Raw genomic sequence first — 25145 nt, 5'->3', positions numbered from 1 at the left:
GTTAACAATGACCAAGTGGGCTTTGTTCCTGGACGTGAGGCCAGGGACAACACGATTAAGGTTACACAACTGATTAATCATGCCAGGATTTCGGGTCTTCCCCTAGTGCTCTTTTCCACCGACGCAGAGAAGGCTTTTGAAAGGGTTAGCTGGCTTTTTCTGCTTCGGGTTCTGGAAAAAATGGGATTTGAGCAAGCGTTTTTGCATTCAGTTTTCGCACTATACTCAAACCCTAATGCCAAAATCAGGGTGAATGGTAAGCTATTGGAATCCTTTGACATCAGCAATGGCACCAGACAGGGCTGTCCCCTGTTACCATTGCTGTTTGCATTGTCAATAGAAGTCTTAGCACATAAAGTCTGCTCCAATAAGCTTATCACAGGGGTTAGGGTAGATAACACAGAGTATAAACAGGCGTTATATGCAGATGACGTGCTTTACACTCTGACCAATGCCACTGATTCTATCCCTGAGCTTTTGAATAAATTGGGAGCTTATGGGAGGGTCTCGAATTTCTCACTTAACTTAAATAAATCTGAATTACTAAATGTTAATACATGTCCACAAATTATACAAACTCTGCATCATAAGTACAAGCTTACCTTAGCAAATAGGAAACTAAAATACCTAGGCATATATTTAACTTCTGACCCTGCAGACCTTTTTAAATACAATTATACCCCACTAAAGAGTGACATTACTGCCGACCTTTCTTCCTGGAAGAATAAATATGTATCTTGGCTAGGTAGAGTAGGGGTTATTAAGATGAATATCTTGCCCCGAATCTTATACCTTCTTCAAACCGTGCCTATTGCATTCCCCAGAGGATACTTGGCTCAAATGCAAAAATTAATTGAACAATTCATTTGGGCAAACACTAAACCCAGGATACCAAAGCGCACTATGTACCTCCCAAGAGATGAGGGGGGACTTGGGTTACCAGACCTCTCATCATATAAAAGCGATAGGCCTACAGAGGGTAGTTGAGTGGGCACAAAACAATGAACACAAAGCATGGATTGCTTTAGACAGACAGATTTTCAAACTACATAATATGGGCTCGCTAGCCTGGCTGCCACCTTCATTACGCCCCAGTAAGGTTTCGCAATACCATCTAACGGAAGAAATACTCCATAACTGGGATGTAACTCTAGCCACATCTACACATATCTCTACAAAATACTCCCCACTAACACCAATTTTTGAGCACCTCGAGCTTCCACACTATAAGATGGGTTACCGTAAAATTAAACCTTATAAGATGAGGGAGGGTTCTATATCTGGAGTAGTTGTTAATGGAACAGTCATCTCACAAGCCGAACTCCAGGAAACTCAGCCATGGTTATTTGCCTCATGGCTACATTATAATCAATTGTTACATTTTATCACTGGGCATAAACATAAGCAGGACCTGGGAAGAACCCTCTCCCCATTTGAAAGGTTATGTATAACGGAAAACATGCCGTGGCACTTGATCTCCCTTTTATATAAGTTGATGGTCCAACAGGGGCCTGATGCACTTCCAACCTATGTAATGCGGTGGAATGAGGACCTGGGTATAGACCTAGACTCTGAGTCCTGGTTAAGGGCATTCAGAATGGTGAAGAGATCCTCTGTTTCTTCAAATATCCAAGAAGCCCAGATAAAATTTATGAGTAGATGGTACTTAACTCCCTCTAGGCTGCATAAGATATTCTTAGAGGGGTTGCGGCGAGCACGGCTCCCTCTTACATATATGGTGGTTCTGCCCGTCTCTCGCGCTTTTTTGGGGGGAGGTTAGGACTAAAATATCGGAGATTTTAAATCTTACACTCCCGAATACACTTGAGTTTTTACTTTTTCTGGCCTTACCTAAAGCCCAAAGCCAGGCACATCTAGCCCTACTGTTAATCATGATCATAAGCGCCAAAAAAATGATCCCCAAACGGTGGAAAACACAAAGCCCCCCTACACTAGGAGAATGGTATCTACAGGTAGAAAAGATGCTCCTTATGGAAAGGTATTATTACTTGAAAAAACATAAAATAGACAAGTATGATATTATTCTTGCCCTATGGCATGGTACTATATAATCACCGCCCTCACCGAATATCTAGGGTACTGCTTAACTGACCATTTCTATTCCCCCCCCCCCCCTTTTTTTTTTTCTTTTCTCTTTCTTCCTTTTCTATCCTCTTTACTTCTTCAGGATTCCATGTATTAAGGGATCCTCTCTACTTCTATTTCTCTGGTGCTCTCCCCCCTTTATTGGCTTTCTATCATGACCTTTACAACAAAACCCTAATTTGGAAAAATTATTATGACCAGGCGTTCTCATCCTGTGTGTTGGGATCGCCGGATGTTTATGCATTAAGTTGAAGAATTTATTCGATTTTCTATCACAGCTGTTAAAAAGCTCTTTCTATGTATATTTGAATTTGACATATGCAGCTATCATCTATTCAAACTACGTACTGATCAGTGATCATAGGCCCTCAAAACTTTACTAACTAAACACAGAGATTATTTCTCTGCATTTAATTTTTAAGTAAAATGAAATAGTTGCTGCTGGCAATAGTAAAAAAAAAAATGAGTGCAGCTTTAGAACAAACAGACTCATACTGGAATAGTAAACTTATAGTGCAAAGCCAGCAGCCAAAAGGGTTAATTAATTTTTAAAATTAAAGTGGGCATGTGAGAGGTGTGCGGTGAGTAAAAATGGTTGTTGGTTGACTCAATACTATGGTGTTATTGACACTGCAAGAGTAAAACCACATTGCGCTAATTAAACCGATGACAAGTATGTGTGGTAATGGGATTGTGTTGACACAGTAAAATTGTTGACCAATTACATGGTGTTACTGACACTACATTAGTGACACCACATTGCGCTTATCAACCCACAAGTATGTGTGGTATGGAAAATGAGTGTGTATATGTACAGTATGTATGTGACTGTGTACTGTGTTGTATTTGTTCTTTGTTTTAATCATTTGTAACCTAAACAGAAAGTACAACAGCAACAACTAGAGTTCCTGGGTTGAACATTGCTAATCCTTCAGCAAAGGATTTCAAGAGAATGAAGCAAATGTATTAATAGAAGGAAATTGGAAAGTTGTTAAATTTGTAAGTTGTATTTACAGAATCATAAAAGAACAAAAATTAGATTTCTCTATGAAACCCAAACATTTTCTTTCGTGGTTCAGATAGAGCATACATTTTTAAGCAACTTTTCATTTTATTTATTTTATCAATTTTGCTTCTTTATCTTGGTATCCTTTGTTGAAGGTGCAGCAATGCACTACATGAAGGGAACCAGCTGAACACAGTGCTAAGGCAATGACAAGAGGCTTATATGTGCAGCCAACAATCAACCGCTAGTTCCCTGCTTCTGAGTCTCAGCCTACCTGTAAGTATGCTTTTCAACAAAGGATAACAAGAAAAAGAAGAAACTTAGATTAAAGACTTTCCGAGAGTAATACACAAGAGGAAGCTTTACACATTCCGACACAAACTGAAGCAGTTACCACATGGGATGCGATTCCCTCTCCCTTCTGCACTATACCTTACCTCATAGAATTGAGGTTTCACTTGTGAGTAGAACTACTGCATTTATTGTAATACAGATAACATTATATTATTGCCCTTCGCTTTATTGTGCTTCAAAAATATTTCCCTTTTTCCCAGTGAAAGGTTTGTGGCAACCTTGTGTCAAGCAAGCCTTTCTGTGCTATTTTTCCAACATATATACACTTACAAATACATAAATACATATGGATACACAGCTATATACACACACACCACCAGCAAAAAGATTATGGGGCCCATTTATCAAGCTCAGGACGGAGCTTGAGGGCCCGTGTTTCTGGCGAGCCTACAGGCTCTCCAGAAACAGCAGTTATGAAGCAGCGGTCTAAAGACCGCTGCTCCATAACCCTGTCCGCCTGCTCTGAGCAGGCAGACAGACATCGCCGGAATTCAACCCAATCGAGTACAATCGGGTTGATTGACACCCCCCTGCTGGCGGCCGATTGGCCGCGAGTCTGCAGGGGGGTGCGTTGCACCAGTAGCTCACAAGAGCTGCTGGTGCAATGCTGAATACAGAGAGCGTATTGCTCTCCGCATTCAGCGAAGTCTGTCGGACCTGATCCGCACTGTCGGATCAGGTCCGACAGACATTTGTTAAATATGCCTCCAAGACTCACTGAAGGCTCAGTTGATGGTTAGTATTTTTTAGCAATAAAGATATGTATTTGTTTTTTAGACATAATGCTACTACACTCTTAAACTACTACAGCATAGTGTAAATATAACTTTTATATGCACTGGGAAATACAAATATTAGTGTGACTCACTTTATTGCTATATTCACTTTATTTTGGTGGTCTGGAACCAAACCCGTAATATCTTTTTCATCTGCTATTATACCAGTTATATACCGCAATAGATATTTCTCTATGACTGTGTTTAAAGCACTGGACACTTAATAATATACGGCTAGATTACGAGTTTTGGGGTATGAGTGAAAAAGCAGCGTTATGGCTCATTTTCACTACCGCTGGTATTACGAGTCTTGAAGGTATTTCTGTACCACACACTTTTTTGGCTGGAACGCAACGTAACTAACGCAGCTTTTAAAAAGTCATTTTTTAATGGGACTTCCACAGCGCCGGTATTACGAGTTTGCCTGTCCGGCCAAAAAGTGAGCGGTACACCCTATACCGTCAAGATCCATACCTTAACTGAAAGTCAGTAGTTATGGCTTTTACGTTACAACGCCGTAACATAAAACTCATAACTAAAGTGCTAAAAAGTACACTAACACCCATAAACTACTTCTTAACCCCTAAACCGAGGCCCTCCTGCATCGCAAACACTAAAATAAAATTATTAACCCCTAATCTGCCTCTAGAATAAACATATTAACCCCTAACCCGCTGCACTCCTGCATCATAAACACTAGTTAAATATTATTAACCCCTAATCTGAGGTCCTCAAAATCGCCGCCACTATACTAAAGTTATGAACCCCTAAACCTAACCCCGAAGGGGCCGAATTATCAAAGGTCTTGCGGACTTGATCCGACAGTGCAGATCAGGTCCGCAAGACCTTGCTGAATGCTAAGGGCAATACGCTCTCCATATTCAGCATTGCACCAGCAGCTCACAAGAACTGCTGGTGCAACGCCACCCCCTGCTGACTTGTGGAAAATCAGCCGCCAGCAGGGAGGTGTCAATCAACCCGATCGTATTCTATCGGGTTGAATTGCGACGAATCCTGTCCACCTCATCAGAGCAGGTGGACAGGGTTATGGAGCAGCGGTCATAACTGCTGTTTCTTGCGAGTCTGAAGACTCGCCAGAAACACGGCTCTTTAAGATCCACTCGGAGCTTGATAAATGGGCCTCTAAGTCTAACTCTAACACCCCTAACTTTAACATATTTAAAATAAATGTAAAAAAATATTACTATCATTAACTAAATAATTCCTATTTAAAACTAAATACTTACCTGTAAAATAAAACCTAAGCTAGCTGCAATATAACTAATAGTTATATTGTATCTAGCTTAGGTTTTATTTTTATTTCACAGACAAGTTTGTATTTATTTTAACTAGGTAGACTAGTTAAAATAAATACAAATTTACCTGTAAAATAAAACCTAACCTGTCTTACACTAAAACCTAACCTTACACTACAATTAAATAAATTACATTAATTAAATACAATTAAATAAATTACAAAAAAAACAAACACTAAATACACAAAATAAAAAAGAAATGATCAAATATTTAAACTAATTACACCTAATCTAATAGCCCTATCAAAATAAAAAAGCCCCCAAAATAAAAAAACCCACTAGCCTAAACTAAACTGCCAATATCCCTTAAGAGGGCCTTTTGTGGGGCATTGCCCCAAAGAAATCAGCTATTTTACCTGGAAAAAAAAATACAAACAACCTCCCAACAGTAAAACCCACCACTCACACAACCAAACCCCAAAATAAAATCCAATCTAAAAAACCTAAGCTCCCCATTGCCCTGAAAAGCGCATTTGGATGGGCATTGCCCTTAAAAGGGTATTTAGTTATTTTTCAGTCCAAACCCTAATCTAAAAATAAAACCCACCCAATACACCCTTAAAAAAACACTAACCCCTGAAGATCCACTTACAGTTTTTGAAGACCGGGCATCCATCCTCAACGAAGCCGGGAGAAGTCTTCATCCAAGCGGCAAGAAGTCCTCAAGGAAGCCGGGAGAAGTCTTCATCCAAGCGGAAAGAAGTGGTCCTCCAGGCGGGCAGAAGTCTACATCCAGACGGCATCTTCTATCTTCATCCTTCCGACGCGGAGCGGCTCTATCTTCAAGACATCCGGACCAGAGCATCCTCTTCATATGGTCCCAGCCGTACACTGAAGGTTCCTTTAAATGACGTCATCCAAGATGGCGTCCCTTGAATTCCGATTGGCTGATAGAATTCTATCAGCCAATCGGAATTAAAGGTTAAAAAATCCTATTGGCTGATGCAATCAGCCAATAGGATTGAGCTTGCATTCTTTTAGCTGATTGGAACAGCCAATAGAATGAGAGCTCAATCCTATTGGCTGATTGGATCAGCCAATAGGATTGAAGCTCAATTCTATTGGCTGATTGCATCAGCCAATAGGATTTTTTCACCTTTAATTCCGATTGGCTGATTGAATTCTATCAGTCAATCAGAATTCAAGGGACGCCATCTTGGATGACGTCCCTTAAAGGAACCTTCATTCTTCATTAGCCGTGGAAAAAAAAGGATGCTCTGCACTGGATGTCTTGAAGATGGAGCTACTCCGCGCCGGATGGATGAAGATAGAAGATGCCATCTGGATGAAGACTTCTGCCGGCTTGGATGAAGTCTTCGGTCCGCTTGGAAGAAGACTTCTCCTGGCTTCGTAGAGGACTTCTGCCCGCTTGGATGAAGACTTCTGCTGCTTCGTTGAGGATGTCCGGTCTTCAAAAACTGCAAGTGGATCTTCGGGGGTTAGTGTTAGGTTTTTGTAAGGGATTATTGGGTGGGTTTTAGTGTTAGATTAGGGTTTGGGCAGATAAATAGCTAATTGCCCTTTTAAGGGCAATGCACATAGAAATGCCCTTTTCAGGTCAATGGGGAGCCTAGGTTTTTTTTAAGATAGGATTTTATTTGGGGGGTTGGTTGTGTGGGTGGTAGGTTTTACTGTTGGGGGTTGTTTGTATTTTTTTTTATAGGTAAAAGATTTCTTTGGGGCAATGCCCCGCAAAAGGCCATTTTAAGGGCCATTGGTAGTTTATTGTAGGCTAGGGTCTTTTTTATTTTGAGGGGCTTTTTTATTTTGATAAGGCTATTAGATTAGGTGTAATTAGTTTAAATATTTGATAATTTCTTTTTCATTTTGTGTAATTTAGTGTTTGTTTTTTTGTAATTTAGTTAATTGTATTTAATTAATGTAATATATTTAATTGTAGTGTAAGGTTAGGTGTTAGTGTAACTCAGGTTAGGTTTTATTTTACAGGTAAATTTGTATTTATTTTAACTAGATAGTTAGTAAATAGTTAATAACTATTTAGTAACTAGTCTACCTAGTTAAAATAAATAAAAACTTGCCTGTAAAATAAAAATAAAACCTAACCTAGATACAATTTAACTATTAGTTATATTGTATCTAGCTAAGGGTTTATTTTATAGGTAAGTATTTAGTTTTAAATAGGAATTATTTAGTTAATGATAGGAATTTTTAATTAGATTTCTTTTAATTATATTAAAGTTAGGGGTGTTAGGGTTAGACTTAGGGTTAGGTTTAGGGGTTTATAACTTTAGTATAGTGGCAGCGACGTTGGGGGCGGCAGATTAGAGGTTAATAAATATAGGTAGGTAGCAACGACATTGGGGCGGCAGATTAGGGGTTAATAAATGTAGGTAGGTAGCAACAACATTGGAGCAGCAGATTAGGGGTTAATAAGTATAATGTAGGTTGCAGCGATGTCGGGTCAGCAGATTAGGGGTTAATAAGTGTAATGTAGGTGGCGGAGACGTTGGGGCGGCAGATAAGGGGTTAATAAGTGTAATGTAGGTGTCGGCAATGTCGAAGGCGGCAGATTAGGGGTGTTTAGACTCTGGGTTTATGTTAGGGTGTTAGGTGTAAACATAAATTTTCTTTCCCCATAGGAATCAATGGGGCTGCGTTACGGAGCTTTACGATCCTTTATTGCAGGTGTTAGGCTTTTTTTTAGCCGGCTCTCCACATTGATGTCTATGGGGAAATCGTGCACAAGCACGTAAAACCAGCTCAAAGCTCTTTATTGATTACCTTTAGATCTTTTGTTAAAAAAATGCACTAAAATGCTCTCATGGATATCAAACAATTGCAAAATAAATCTTTGTTAAATATATTATTTAACATTGGCACCCCTAGGACTTAAAATAAGAAAAATACATTTGAAGTATATTCTCATTGATATTTTCAATTTTTTAGCACACCTGCGTGACTTGAAACAGGAAATTTTTCAACTATGACTTCCTGTTTCACAGGGGTATAAATGCGAGGTAACACATAGGCCAAATTCCCTTAGTCATTTATCACAATGGGTAAGACTAAGGAATAAAGCTGTGATGTGCGGCAGGTTGTTGAGCTTCACAAAATGGGAAGTGGCTATAAGAAAAAGCCCATTTCCAATAATTAAGAAGTTCCAGTCAACTGGATATGTTATGAATCAACCTGGAAGAGGACTTTGTCTATATTGCTTCAAAACACTGTAAAGAGGATGGTGTCTCCAAACCTACAATCTGACGTTACCTACATCACACAAGTTGTTTAGAAGGGTTTTAAGAAAACAAGCCTCTATTCCCATCCAAAAACAAACTCTAGCTTCTTTAATTTGCCAGATACTACTGGAACTTCAAATGCGATCGGGTTTTATGGTCAGATGAAACAAAAATAGAGCTTTTTGGCAATAAACACCAGAGGAGGGTTTGGTGCACACAGAGATGTAGCCTTATGGAAAAGTACCTCATGCCCACAGTTAAATATGGTGGTTGTTCTTTTTATGTTTTGGGGCTGTTTTTCTGCTAGAAGACATGGACATTTTGTTAGTATACATGGGATCATAGACTGTATCAAATATCAAAAGATATTAAATGAACGTGAAAGTTCAAAATGGGCAATGGTTGGATCTTGATCCAAAACATACATCAAAAATGGTTTACTGACCTCAAAACCAAGGTCCTGCCATGGCCATCCCAGTCCCCTGACTTTAATCCCATAGAAAACCTATGGGGTGAACTGAAGAGGAGAGTCCACCAATGTAGACCTCAAAATTTTAAGAATCTGGAAACACTGTATGGAGGAATGTCCTCAGATCCCTTGTCATGTATTCTACAAACTCATCAGGCATTATAAGAGTAGACTCAGGGCTGTTATCTTGGCAAAGGTAAGTAGCACAAAGTATTGACTAAAAGGGTGCCAATAATTGTGCCACACAAATATTTAAAAAAGATTACAAAAAATTGGATACACTTGTGTTCTGCTTGCAATTGTTTGATATCTATGATAGCAGATTATTTTTGTGTATTTTTGTATAAAATTTTAAAAGGTTAAACAATAAAGACATTTTTTCACAACCATCTTTGCACATATTTACCAAGGGTGCCAATAATAGTGGAGCGCACTTTATATACAGATTTTAGCCCTTCCTCATCAAATACCTTGAAACATACAATATCATTTTTAATATGTACAAATGTGTTTGTAGTAGAAATACTTGAAATTCCTATGTTCTTCACTAAGATAAATATATATATATATATATATATATATATATATATAGCTATGTATTCACACCTACATATATACATATAGATATATATTTTACAAAAAATAATCATATATATATATAATATTTTCTTCTATGTAAAGATCATTGGAATTTCATGTATTCCTATTGTACCCTCAGCTTTTGTTTGTCATTCTTTTCTAAACATTATCATTTTTTATTCAATTTACCAGTTGCAAATGACTATATAAGTTCTATCAATATATTTATATTAAATGTTCATATGTTTTATGGTTATCACTTCACTACTTATTAGTTCTTTAAATCTTTAATTTGAACATTTTTGTAATGAATCATTGAGAGAATTCTTAATAATAGTGTTGTGTGAGTGCACCTTTGTGATTGGAGAGTATCTTTAAAATGTAGGGGTTTAAGGCATATTTAAGGGAGTGTCAGTAATTTGGTAATAGGCTACTATCTCCTGAGAAAGTTTATTGGTAAATGAATAAAACAGTGTATTTTTAGCCTCTCACAGTATAGAGAATGGTGCACACCAAAGCACACCACACCTTTTAGGGTGCGCCTCCCATAAGTAAATATAATATGAGAATCAAACTTTATGTGAACAATTATATTGATAAGAAAGTGCAACAATGTCAAATAATATAAAAATAGTGACAAATGAACTTAGCAATCTGTAATGATATGAAAATGTCCATAAAACAGAACAATCCCAAAGAAGGCGGCAGCACTCTGTCAAAGGACAGTCATCCTGATCTAGACAATTTAAAAGGCATTAAATGGAAGGACAACTTCAACTGGGTAGTTATCGATATTGAATCATTGTATTCATGTATTCCTCACAATCAGGGAGTCAGAGCAATAAAATGGTTCATGGATAGAGATACTACATTTAAACAAGAAGAGAAAATCTTCATTTGTGATTGTTTGGAGTTCCTACTAACCCACAATTATTTTATTTTTGATAAAGAATTTTATCTTCAACTTTGTGGAACGGCAATGGGGGCGAAATTCGCCCCCTCATATGCCAATTTATATGTGGGTTGGTGGGAACTCCAATATATTTACTCTCATCAAAATCCATCATACACGATACTATTTTTTATAATAGATTTATCGATGACATGATTTTTGTAATTGAAAGCAGGGAACAAGAAGGTTTCTCACTTGCCTGCTTTTTGGAATATTTAAATACTAATACCAGCCTATTAAAATTTACTGGAGAATTCAATCTCTCCACAGTTAACTTTTTGGACTTGACATTGGAAGGAGTGGCAGTTGATGGCTCAATTATATCAAGCACGTATAGAAAACCTACTGCGGGCAATACCATTTTACATGCCCGATCAGCCCATCCGCCGCACCTTCTCAAATCAATTCCAAAAAGCCAATTTTTAAGACTCAGGAGAAACACCAACAGTGATGAGATCTACTCTAATCAATCAAATGATTTAAAAAAGAGACTGTTAGCCAGAGGATATGACTTGAGTCTCCTGGAAAAAGCACAACTAGATGCCAAAGTAGAGAGTATCCCTAAACCTAAAAGATCGAACAAAACATTTTCAGAAAATTCTATAGTGTTTAGTACCCCTTTCTCTAATCAATATAGTGAAGTGGTAAACATCTTAAAGAAACACACTCCACTTCTTAAAAATGATCCCTTAATATCTAATTCATTGATTGACTTCAAATTTGTCTAAAAAAAGCCGGAAACATTAGGTTCTAAATTAGCTCCCAGCATGATACAAACAACTAATCCGTCTTCCTCAACATGGCTACACAGTGGCAGAAGAGGCAATTTCAAATGTCATAATTTCAATTGTAAAGCCTGTAAATCTGTCATTATTGACAATCATTTTTATTCCAATAGCACATTGAAATCATTTGAAATAAATTTCTATGCCACATGCAGAACCAAATGGGTAGTATATGTCCTAAACTGCAATCTTTGCCAACAACAGTATGTAGGTCAAACCTCCTGTGAATGCCGAGATAGAGTTAGGGAGCATCTGAGAGATGTTGAGAATTTTAATAAAAACTCAGCGGTTGCTAAACACTTCAATGGCCTGCACCTAACTGGTGTTCCCAGCTTTGGAGCACAGATCATTGAGGTAGTACACAAACCCACCAGAGGGGGAGACAGACATAAACTACTCACAAAAAGAGAGCTATTCTGGATTCTAAAGTTAGAAACTAGACACCCTAAGGGTATTAATCTGGAATGGGATATCTCTTACTTCATAGATTAACATATAAAATATCTTCTTATTATCTGAAACACACCAATTTAGACACATGTTCAATAAAATTCACATAGATATGCCAGTCTTTTCTTTCTCATAGACCACTGACCTTTTTATTGCAAACGGCATATTTTCTAATCATCTTTCTAACCATTCTTTAACTATTTTCTAATCTCACCATATATATTGTTAACAACACTATTTTCGAAACATTATTTAAACTTTCATACTGATTGACCAAACACTATACACATATTGTCTTTACATTGCCATAAAGCTCTGATGTTTAAAAGTAATATATTTACATATCGTCTTAGGTTTAATTGTTAGCTCTGGATTTGTTTAATATATTGTAATACATTGTAATCTAGGCATTCTATATATATATTGTTTAGGCAATCCTTTAGTTACATTGACTAACTAACATACTCTTCGTGTATAATGTGTTTTCTATTTTGCAAGCCTGTAACTATGCATACAAGGATTTTTGTACCTACAGTTTTATTACCTATATTGTTTTTTTAAAACATTTTTTCTTGTGCTGTGGGTGTTCTTTCGGGGGCGGCGTCCAATGATACCTATCATAGGTCAGTGATTGGTCAGTCGCCCCTTTAAGTATACCACAGACACCTCTAGCACCTATTCCTATGACTAAGCGCCACTAGGGGGCGCGAAACGCGTCAGGATTGCTGTCCTTGTTCACCTGCATTGAGATGCAGTTTTTACTCTTACTTCAATAAAGATTTACTAAGGATTTTACTTGCCCCCGAGTGCTCAGATCATTGCTTCTTTTGGGTCATCCTGATGGTCAGATACTGAGAAAAGAAAAAAACTGTTTTTTTTCTTTTCTCATTATTTTTAGCCTCTAATGATATTGTAAACTACCTTGGTGCATTCTTCTGGTTGAGATTTTGAATCGACATCGGGAAGGAATATATTGAGGCATCTGTGTCTTGTACGTTTTGGTCCTTTTATTAGCAGGATTCAGATTAATACAAATGTTTTATCCTTGAATATAATGTGCCAACAAACAGAAAATGGAGGGGGTGCCAACAATAGTTTGGGTACATTTATGGGTTCAAGAGATGAACCTTTTCTAATGGCATCAAGAGATGGATTACTGGCTCACAGATGTCTTATTTTTGCAGAGACTGTATTAATTAACCATATGATTTAGGCCAGGGGTCAGCAACCTACAGCATATGTGCCATGTGTGGCGCTCTGAGAGATTATTAAAAGTTACTTGGAGTGCTAAATACAATATATGACACAGCTTTTGATACTGAATTTGTCCCATTTTTCTGTGGCGATCAGGAAGTGTGGCAACCAAGCCATTGATATCCCCTCTTAATGTCCCTACAACAAAGCAGCCAACAGCAGTCAGGTGGCCCAGGGGATATTAAAGTTAGGGGCTGACAGAGGTACTTCTAGGAAAGGTTTCAGATATGAAACTGCAGGGCTTGGTCTGAGGTCTAATGTATTTGGATATGAAACTGCAGGGCTGGGTCTGAGGACTGATGTGGATATGAAATTACAGGGCTCAGTCTGATGTTTTATGTGGATATGAAACTGCAGGGCTTGGTCTGCGGTCTGATGTATGTTGATATGAATCTGCAGGGCTTGGTCTGAGGACTTATGTGGATATGAAACTGCAGTGTTCAGTCTAAGGTCTGATGTGGATATAAAACTGCAGGGCTTGTCTGAGGTCTGATGTAAGTGGATAAGAAAATGCAGGGCTCAGTCTGAGGACTGATGTGGATATGAAACAGACACCACCAAAAAGGTGCACAGATTTCTTCTGCTTCCTTTTAAATGTGTTCACCACCACAACATGAAGAGAAATACAGTTCCCCGACTGCAGAGCTGCTAACAGCTGTAGATATTGCATTCCATAGCACTGTGATGGACATAAAAATACCAGAGGGAGCTTTGCACATATATAATAAAAAATGAAAGCAAGTTGAGATAAATAAATCCCTTCAAAAAGTTGTGGGGACAAAGGGACAGTGTGTTAAAACTTTGACAATGCCATTAAAAATGGAATGTCCGGTCACCCAAGGTCACAGGGCCAGATGTCCAATCTGATGAGGGTATGGTGCTGACAGAGGGTTGCAGAGACATAATTTGTGATCTGACGTGGGTATCTATCTGAAGGCATGCTGGACCATTGATCTGTTCTGAGGTATATTATGAATATGTGGACTGAAGGGCTTTAGAGCTAGGAATTTTGTCTGATATGGGTATGTAGTAGAGCAAAGGGCTACAGAGACAGGGGTTTACATCTGATTTGGTTATGATGTTTTAAGGAGAGCTTAAGGTTTGATCTTAGATCTGAAGTGGATATGGACTGACAGAGGGCTGATTGTATACACATATAAACAGAAAGAGAAGTGATAAACAAGAGAAGTTTTTTTTTTTTTTTTTAAATCACTGCCTGAAAACAGCCTCTTTTAGCCCAATTGTGCTTTTCACAAAGGAGGGCTTTCCTGAAAGAACTCATTCTGACCTGAACTAAAAAGGACAGGCCAACCTCAAAATGCATAGAAACATAGATTTTGATGGCAGATAAGAAACAAGTCTGCCCAATAATTACTAAAAGTATAAACTTATCTATTTTGTAGGACAGCCTTATGCTTAACTAAGACATTCTTAAAGTTCCCTATAGTGTTTGTCATTTCCACCTCTTCTGAAAGTTTATTATTTTTAGACCAGGGAAACGTCATTTGAACAACACAGCAAATGATTGTCTCAAAGTTTTGTGGGCCTCGTCAGTGAGTTTCAGCAGTACATCTCTAAGCACATTGGGAAAGACTGAGACCAACCAGGGCCCCGGGGCAAAAGTGTGGCAGGGCTCCCCACACACTTTTTGCCCCACCTACCAACCTCATCTGCCCCTCCTCCCACCAATTGCCCCTCTAACCTCCTGTGCTCCTCCCAACTCATATGCCCCTCCCCTAGCATCTTTTTTAATTGCCATATAAGGAGACAATTTTTTCCTATATGCACTACAATATGCCTATATGAACTACAAATTCAATATGCCTATATCACTGAATGGTACTGCTGCTCCTAGCCCATGCTCTGTAATAGTGCACACACAGGTCAGCTGACATTTAAGTAAAAAAAAAAATCCCCATTAAAACTCCGGGTCTTACTGCATGTGCGATGCAGTATTGTAAATAGTTATCCTAGCTGGGCCCCTCCCGCTCCCATCCTAAGCTCCTGCTCCCATTCTGGGTCTTCCTGATTCTCCAACAGTGGCAGAAGAAAAGAAAAAAGCACTTTAGCCCTGCTGCTGTCTGCTTGCTCGCAGCAGGGCTAAATGTAAAAAAAAAAACACGACATGCCTGGCGCACGAAACTGCATCGGGGGATAGGAATTGCGCTTCCCTGCATTAATATGTGGAGTCATCCAAACCCGGTCCACATATTACAGATGCAGGGGCTCCCAGCTGCCTGTATGCCAGGCTAGGACTTAACGTAACTGGCTTCTTCCTTCCACTTTACACAATCATGATGCCCCACACATCTTCCAGTCCAGAAGCTGGCCAAGCCCAAATAATAATATATTATATTAAATTTTAATATACATTTTTTTTAAAAAATCTTGCTGCATCATGATACATGTCTCATCTTGCAGTGGCGGTGGGCCCTAGGAGCAGTCTCTTGTAGCCCAATTGTGCTTTTCACAGGAGGACTTTTCACAGGTTTATCAGTCTGTTCCCACCTAAAAGCGATAGTCCAGCCCTGAAATACAAAGCCATCCTACTCTGATCAATTAACACAACAACACAAGACAATGGTCTTTGCCTTCTGTGGGCCTATGTGACTTGCAGCCATATCCCTCTAAGCACAATGGGCAAGGAGTCCACATCTGGCATGCCACATCACCCCTAGGGAAACCTTAACCATGGTCACAATACACATATTTACAGAAAGAGAATTCCTCAGCCAATGAACAACAGCTCAGTAGCTTGTTCTTTGGTGAGTCACCACCTGGTAGCAGCCTTTTTTAGACCAAAGTACTTTTCACAAAGGAGGACTTTCCTGAATTATATCTCACTGATCCCAACCCAAAATACAAGGCAATCCTCCTCTGAACAAGGAACACTGAACCCTAGAGGAGGATTCCTGATATATCAGTGTTAGACAATCCTTTTTAGGCGGGATCAGAATGGTATCTTAAGGGAAGTTCTCTTCTGTGAAAAGCCCAATTGGGCTAAGAGAGACTTACCCTAGGTTATAACTCACCAAAAGAACATGCTAATGAGACATTGTAAGTTCCTTATTAATCACTTCTCTTTCAATCAATTAGTAATTACATAATTGAGAAATCTTATATGGAGGAAAGCTATTGAGGGATGAGTTTATAATTGAAGATAGAAGTTAGTCGATTGTGAATAGATGCAGAAATGTTATTTTTGTATTCCAGGAGCAGCTGTACAGGCCTCAGGGAGTCAGCCGAACGGCTCTTTAAGATTCGGCACGCCTGATATTGCACTTCTCGACATCTGTTGTATGTGTATTCTGTGCCTGGGATAATCTGCACCAAGGGCGGTATCTATATTTTATGTCATAGGTATCTTTTTTCCCCACATCGTTGGTGAAGTGATTACCCAGTGAACAGCTGATTTCACCCTCTAGCGAGTCAGCCGAGCGGCTCTGAAGCTTCGGCTCACCTGTTATTGCACTGCATGTGCAAACATCTTTGTGAGTATTACTCTGAACTGTTAGTTTAGAATCATTTGTAGCCAAGGATCATCTGCACCAGAGCGCCTCTTCTTTTTTTGTTTCTATACAGAACGCAGTCATCTCTTTTTCAACATCTTTGGAGAGAGCAGCTATCGTTTGGGACATCATTTCCAGATTGGACATCACTCTATATTGGGACTTTCACTTGCATCTATGGATGTATATTTCCTAACCATATGACTGTGGTGACTATTGTTATGTATTTGTATTTATAATTATACAGTTCATATTGTTTATTTTTATTTTTTGTAAGATATAAAACTTAGGATCTATCCATATTATCACTTTTTTGAAATAGCATAAATTAGGCGCACCTTATTTCTGGACACACTACTTAGATATAGTAGAGCCCCATTGTTTTTATATCAGTGTTAGACAATCCTTTTTAGGCGGGATCAGAATGGTATCTTAAGGGAAGTTCTCTTCTGTGAAAAGCCCAATTGGGCTAAGAGAGACTTCCCCTAGGTTATAACTCACCAAAAGAACATGCTAATGAGACATTGTAAGTTCCTTATTAATCACTTCTCTTTCAATCAATTAGTAATTACATAATTGAGAAATCTTATATGGAGGAAAGCTATTGAGGGATGAGTTTATAATTGAAGATAGAAGTTAGTCGATTGTGAATAGATGCAGAAATGTTATTTTTGTATTGCTTGCTGAAAGCAGGAAGAATACACATCATCTACATATGACACATATATCTTCCTCCATTACTACCCTCTTCCTTTTCAGTCTCCAAGACTTCTCTTATGGTAAACCTTGTCTATGAATCTCTCTTGTCACACTGAGGCCGCTGTTTGTTTATGGAAACCTCTGCTCTGACTTACTGCAGCGAACATATGACAACACACTCTCTGGACATCCGGTAGTCTTGCCAACTTTAAAGAGATAAACTTCTCAAGTATGGTGGCCTAATATAAAAAAAGATGTGCAAAACCTGTGCTGCTAACAAAGTACTCAACAGTCTGCCTATCGGTCTCTTATAACTACTGCCTATACCCAATCAGCCATGGACACATCTCTCTATGGATTTAATCATGCTGTAATCTGGGTCATCATAGTCAGGTTTTCAAAAATGGTTCATTTCATTCCATTAAGTGGTTTACCATCTGCTAAGAACCTTGCAACTTTGTTCATAAAACACATTTTGAGATTCAATTGTCTTGAATTAAATATAGTTTCAGACATAGGAATGCAATTTTTTTCCAATGGGCAAACTGAGAGAACTAACCAAACTCTTGAACGTTATCTTCGGTACTAAGATTCAACTTTCCAAGACACCCGGGCAAAGATCGTACCTCTAGCTGAACAAGCAATCAATACCTGACATCACTCATCTCTAAATACATTTTTTTTTTCTGCCATGATGCGGCTGCTGTTTGTTAATGGTTGCCTAGCTACTTTTACCTTGGCAACCATAAACTAACAGCGTTCATATCATGACATATCTACCTTGCTCTGACAGATTATCTATTACCTCTCAAAGCTTTAAATGCTCTTTGAAAAGTCCCCTGCTCAGAGAGGCTTAACACTTGCCATTCTAAAAGTTTTTTTTCACCCCCCAAACTCTACCCATGTAAACGTAGTTGTGAAGTCTCATATCTGGACTTAAAGTTTGTATAATAACTGTATGTATTGCATAACTCTCATGATCATGTAGTCAGCCCTGCAACATAAGATGGCACTTAGCAAATAAATGATAATAATGATAGCAATAATTGAATTTGAATTTTTATTTCTATTGTGAGCCGCATTGAAGATGTGAAACATAAAAAATCTTACTTTTTAGAAGCTCTGGGTTCTCTGTGACTTAATAATAGTAATAGTAACCAGGACTGGGAATTTCCACTAGTCCTGGAGTAGTAAGAAATTGCAGAAACTATAAAAAAAAATTATACTTTTTACTTTATTTAACATTGCGTGGACTAGTAACTTTTCTCTCTTCACTGACAACATTTTTCCTCTGACTGGAAAACAATAGTGATCATTTCCACCTTATTATTATTAATAATTTATTGGGGTGAGGACACAGAAAAGGATGAGAGTATAGAAAGGAAACTTAAATTATTGTGACCATGGTTACACGTCATCTGGTTTTCTGTTGGGGGTGGAGCTCTACAGCGGCATGCTCCATGTCGGCGTTGTAGCCGATTGCCTGGGAATCGCTCCCCCACTCTCCGCCACTTAGCCCTAAGGTCCTGACGGAGTTCGCTGTAGCAGCTAGTGCGGTTTCTGCCCGCTTAAGTCAGAAGCCTTATCGACCGATTGTGCCTGCAGTCTCACCGCAATCTGCTTTTACTGGACCGTACAGAGTATTCTGTTTCAAGAATAAGACGCTATCCTCACTCCAGCTACATACCAGATGGGGAGCCCGGCTTAATAGCGAAGTGAGTTTTCCGGGTCAAGCAAATAAGCTACACATAAGATCACCGCAGTGGTTCTGAGTCCCATGATTTGTCCCGCTGCTTGATTACGGAGCTGCTGGCATGAGGAGGGATCCGAGTATCACGCCCCGATCTTGCAGCATAAGAGGACCATGGAACCGACATCACCGGCTTGGACTTGCAAGCTAGCAAAACCTGTTAAAGCTTCAAGGAATTGTTTGGTGGTAGCCTGGAGGGGCTATGTACATCACCTGAAGCTGTCTATATCTACATAAAAATCCTGCTTGAACTTCCACTCGCAAGACCACAAGTATTCCGTTCTCCCCTTATCTCTAGCCCTGTGCTATTTTGGCTTGGTGTGGGGTATACAGGCTGTTATAGGGAATCAGCATGGCTGTTATTTCCTAAGAAGCAGATAGGGGCTACTGTTGCTGCAAACTAATTCCTGGCCTTATTACTATCAGGAATAAGAACAGGCTTAACAACATAGCCTAAATTGGCCAATTTCTTGCAAGATAATCTCAGATATAAAGGGAAAAAGGGGATTTTTTGCCGGCCCACTTATTCAACATACTTAGCTAAAAACATTGAATGGGCTAGACATACCTAATTGCTGCCCAGACTAAAGTTTAACATTCCAAGATCATGGATATTTATTGCTTTGCTATTTACTGGGACAAATGCTTTGATAAATCTTGATCCATTTGAAATGTGGATTTCCTGTCCCTATTTTCATCCCACGAAGTAGCTGAATATTAAGAAGAGTTTTTGTAGAGACTTTGTTTCCCCTCTAAAGGGAATTTGACAAAGAGCTGTAATATCTCTGTTAAATTTTTTCCATAGGGGTGCTTATAAGAGGGAGTATAGCCCAAGGATTCTTGCTCCAAAAAAAAAGGAAGGAAAGACAAAAGAGGAAAAAAAAGAAAAGGGAAAAAAAGGTAAAGGGAGAAAGAAAAAAACTTTTCTCTCCTGTAGTCTCTGTTTTGTTCTGAATTTACCATTACAGCAGTTGTGTTGCAATTGTCCTGGGGAATAGTTGTAAATTATACATTGTGTAAGCCTTCTTTACACAAGTCTACATAACAAAAGTATTACTCTTTATATACTGTATAAGCCGTGATATAGTATCCTCTGCTGGTCTATTGTATACAAGATTTTGAGTATATTAGGTGTGATTGTACTAATATTATACTTCATATGCTCTATTGAGTGGGAGCAAGCTGTTTGAAATTGACAGACTATATTTTTAGATAAGAATATCTCTCCCTTCTTAGTTTCTCTGTTCATTGCCTATAGCTCACTCTTTTCGAAGTAAGGTAATAATACTAGGTTTGATCCAATATTATAATGGTGGTATATTCCAGTTCACATCTCTGGTTTCACCCTCAAAATAAGCCTAATAAGCGTAATCAAAGAGACAATCTTGGTTTCCTCTTTGTATCATCCTTTACTTAATGTACATGCCTGTCTCACTAATTAATTATTCACGTCTTCACTGGGTAGGGATTCTTTTCCTCTACCCAGAAAAGGTCACAAATTATTTTGTCTAAACGAGGCAAAGGGGGAAAAAAAAAAAAAGGAAAAAGATTCTCACATGTCACGTTTCCTCTCCTTTGTGATTTCTTTCAGTTTTGAAGTTGTTAAGATTGATTTGGTATTCTTGAGTGTTTTTTTTTATTGTGTAATAATGCACCTCACTTAATGAAAAAATTGTCATGCAGGTGAAATTAAGCTCACCCAGAATACCTGTGAAACTTAAAGATAAGAAAACCAAGATGGCCGACAATAGTGTAGATACCCCTGTTGATTCACTCCCCCCCTGTTTATTGACACACAAGCATTGATACTACGACTCACTGAAATCTTTGCCCCACAAATTGATATGATTAAAAAAGAACTAGGTTCCATCTCCTCAGAGATAGTCTTACTTTCAACTGAGTTCAGACAATTCTCAACTAGAATATTAGAGGCAGTAAACCAAATTTATGATTTAGAAGATCAGGTCAATGCCCAAGAGAATAACATTCAAAAACAAGACTCCAAAATTAATAATATGCAGCTAGGCCTAGAGGATCTAGAAGACCGCTCAAGGCATAATAATATAAGAATATTCTGCCTTCCTGAACTGCCTGAATTAATTAATCTAATAAAATTCACTCCCACCATACTACTTTAGGCCCTAGGTATACCTTCACAACAGTTACCCCTTGCTATTGAAAGGGTACATAGAATTGGCCCTAAAAATCCTTTGCAGATGGGTCACCACAAAGTAAAATGTGTATATTCAAGCTATTAAAATTCCAAGAGAAATAAGAAATATTAAAGCTTTTCAAAAGAGGTGGCCCTCCTATGTTTGGGAATAATAAAGTTCTGTTGTTTCAGGATTTCTCTAGCGAGACATCATCAAAAAGGAAATTGATGGCTCCTTATTGTACACAATTAGTCAATAAAGGCCTAAAAGCTCGCTTTATTTATCCTGCCAGAATTATAGTTACGGATAACGGCTCTAGGCATACTTTGAAATTATGTATCTGAAGTTAAGGAATTTATCACCTCCAAATAACTGTTTAAAGCTCAATCTAAAGGTATGCTTTTTGGTAAGACTAGAAGGAATATGTTACAGTATAATTCTTTCTTACTTTTGGATGCCTATTGCTCAGGTATATGTTTTGTGAGGTATAAGATAGATATGTAACCCCTGGATATACTCTGCTTATGTTTTAGCCCTCCTTTTTTTTTTTTTCCTTCTCTTCTTCTGCTCTACCTCTCCCCCTTGGGGTTCTGATTTTAAGGGAATTTTTTTAATATACTGAATTGATATCTAATATGATAGATAAAATTAATATTCTGTCCTGGAATGTTGGAGGGATATCCTCCCCTATTAAGTGCAAACTCATTATTAAAACTCTAGCCAAATATAAACCAGATGTTGTGTTCCTTCAGGAAACACATCTTAATGATCAAGAAGCTGCTAAATTGAAGATAAAGTGGGTTGGGGAATTGATTACCAAGCCCAGGTTAATATAAAATGTGGTGTTACGGTCTTAATAAATAAGGAACTTGATTATAACATAAATAGAAATGAGGATGATGCACAGGAGCTTCCTACTGGTTCCAGAAGCTAATACTAAATGACATAAAACATATACAAACTAAACATAATGTCCATGGCCCCTAATTATCAAAGGTCTTGCGGACCTGATCCGACAGTGCGGATCAGGTCCGCAAGACCTAGCTAAATGCGGAGAGCAATACGCTCTCTGCATTTAACATTGCACCAGCAGCTCACAAGAGCTGCTGGTGCAACGCCACCCCCTGTAGACTCGCAGCCAATCGGCTGCCAGCAGGGAGGTGTCAATCAACCTGATCGTACTCGATCGGGTTGAATTGTTGCGATTCCTGTCCGCCTGCTCAGAGCAGGCGGACAGGGTTATGGAGCAACAGTCTTTGTGACCGCTGCTTCATAACTGCTGTTTCTGGCGAGCCAAACACGGGGCATCAAGCTCCATTTGGAGCTTGATAGATAGGCCCCCATATATTCCAAAACAAGACAGCTCTCTGTCAAAGGACGGTCAAATCCTCATGTTAGGTAATCTGCAGAGAAGAAACAGAGGTGCCACAATAGCCTAGTACCACCAAAACAAGTGAAAATTGATGAGAGAAATAGAAATTGTACTCACAGATGTGATGCACCCAACGGTGCTAGTGGGGCAGGCTGGAACTTTGGCAGTAGTCCAGCTCACTGCGACCAACCAACAGTAGTATCAGGTCTGGAAATCTTGAGGAGACACTCCCATTACCTGTGTATGGATAAAGACCAAACAACCATAGCCCAATATCATATAAACAGGGGCAATAAAATGAAGATTGATTGCACTTACAGGAAAGAAAGCACCTCCAAGTGCAATATAAGTGGGCTGGGGCTTCGCAGCCGTCCAGCTGACTGAACTCTCCAGCAAACTGTAGAAAATACTACAAAAAACCCAAAGTGGTGTGTCAGTGATATCCACCACAGCTGCAAGTATATGGTTAAAAAATGTCTTTATTTAAAAGCGACGCATTTCTCAGCCTCTAAGGGGCTGTTTCCTCAGGCTATATTCGGAATACATTGTGGCGCCTCTGTTGATTACAACATTATAAATACAGAAATAGATCCTTATTCTAGATTCATCCTCCTCCAAATCCTAATAAAATATACGAAATTCATATTTTGCAATTTATATGCAGCAAATAATTTCTCTGTTGAGTTTTGGGAAAAAATTAAATTTAAGATATATCCTTTTTTAATGAGAAAGTAGTTATGGGTGGAGATTTTAATATGACACTATGTCCAGAATTAGACAGACTCTAATAAAAATATGTCAGAATATAAGAAAAGTTCAAAGTATTTTAATAACTTTTGTCATAAATTAAACTTGGTAGATATATGGCGGATCAAAAATCCTGATGTCCAGTTATTCTTCTGCGAATCCATAGAACATTTTCCAGGATTGATTTGTTTTTAATTGCTGAATCTCTGTCTATCCTTAAAATGAATGTGGGAATCGGGGAGATCATGCTATCAGACCACACAATCTTTTCTCTATCTCTTCCTTCTCCAGTTAAAGCTCAAGCCAAAACTTTTGCTTTCCCCCCCCCCGCCATCTCTATATCAATCCTAGATTCGTTTTATTGTTAAAACATAAATGGCAGGAATATTGCATACATAATATTGCATATTTTAACAAAAGGTAAATTTTCTGAGAGGCTTCTAAAGCAGTTTTACGCGGAGATATTAAGGTATATTTAAATATCTGGAATAAAAAAAATAGGGCTCTGGAAATTCAGTTAGCCAATCAAGTTAGAAATGCATATAGAAGATACTATTCTGATCGGTCCTTGATAAATTGGAATAAATATTTAGTAAGCAGAAAAGAGAGAGATCTCTTTTTAAAGCAAAAATCGCAAGAAGAACAATTAAAAGGGAATCTTCACTTTAGAGTCTTTCATGGTTGCTTGGTGAAATATTTAGCCAGGCTCACTAAAAATAGAAAAAAGAAAACTTTATTACATCTATAAAAAGTGGAGACTGTCAATATACAAATACCAGAGAAATCTGTGATGTGTTCTTCACTTATTATCAAAAACTTTACTCAGGAATAGATATAAATATCCATAACCAAGATATTTTCTGGTCAAAGATTAAGCTTCCCAAGCTACAGAAGTATTTGGCTTTACTTAATGCCCCTATTACTAAAGAAGAGATAAGCAAAGCTTACCAAGAGAATTTTATAAATGTTTACTTGAAAAACTTCTTCCAGTGCTAGAGAAACTTTTAACTGCAACTTCATCTTGGACAACCCCATATCTAGGTTTTTTTCAGAAGCAAACATCTCTCTGAGTCTCAAGAAAGACAAAAATACGGAGGATCCTGCCTCTTATATGCCCATCTCTGTGTTAAACACAGATTATAAGATTTTAGCAGCTATTATCTCTTTAAGACTTTATTCCTGCTTAGACAAACTTATTCATCCTGATCAGATGGGCTTCATGTCATCTAGAAATCCTTTAAAATTATAAGAAAAATAATTACTTTTTTAGACTATACGTGGAACCTGGATCAATTTAAGAATAAGTCTCTCTCTCATGATATGCTATCCTCACTTTAGATGCAGTTAAAGCATTTGACTCTATTGTATGGGGAACATCTTTTTATGGCTTTAGCTAATTTTTAAAGAAAATTTTGGTTTTAAAGAAAATGTTGTTCAATTTGTTTATAAGCGATATCACAAGCCAATATCTTCTATACTTATTAAAGGGATCCTATTTTCTAAAATAACACTGCAGAGAGGCACCAGACAGGGTTGTCCATTATCTCCTCTACTTTTTAATATTGCTCTGGAGCCCCTAGCAGTCCGATTAAGGGATATATTAACATGGATCCCTCTTGGTGCACAGCAAATGTAAACACTTTAGTATGCAGACGATTTATTGCTTTTCTT

The sequence above is a fragment of the Bombina bombina genome, chromosome 9, assembly GCF_027579735.1.
Source record: "Bombina bombina isolate aBomBom1 chromosome 9, aBomBom1.pri, whole genome shotgun sequence".
NCBI lineage: Eukaryota > Metazoa > Chordata > Amphibia > Anura > Bombinatoridae > Bombina > Bombina bombina.
The sequence above is the reverse complement of the archived record's forward strand: the minus strand, read 5'-3'. Positions refer to the sequence as shown.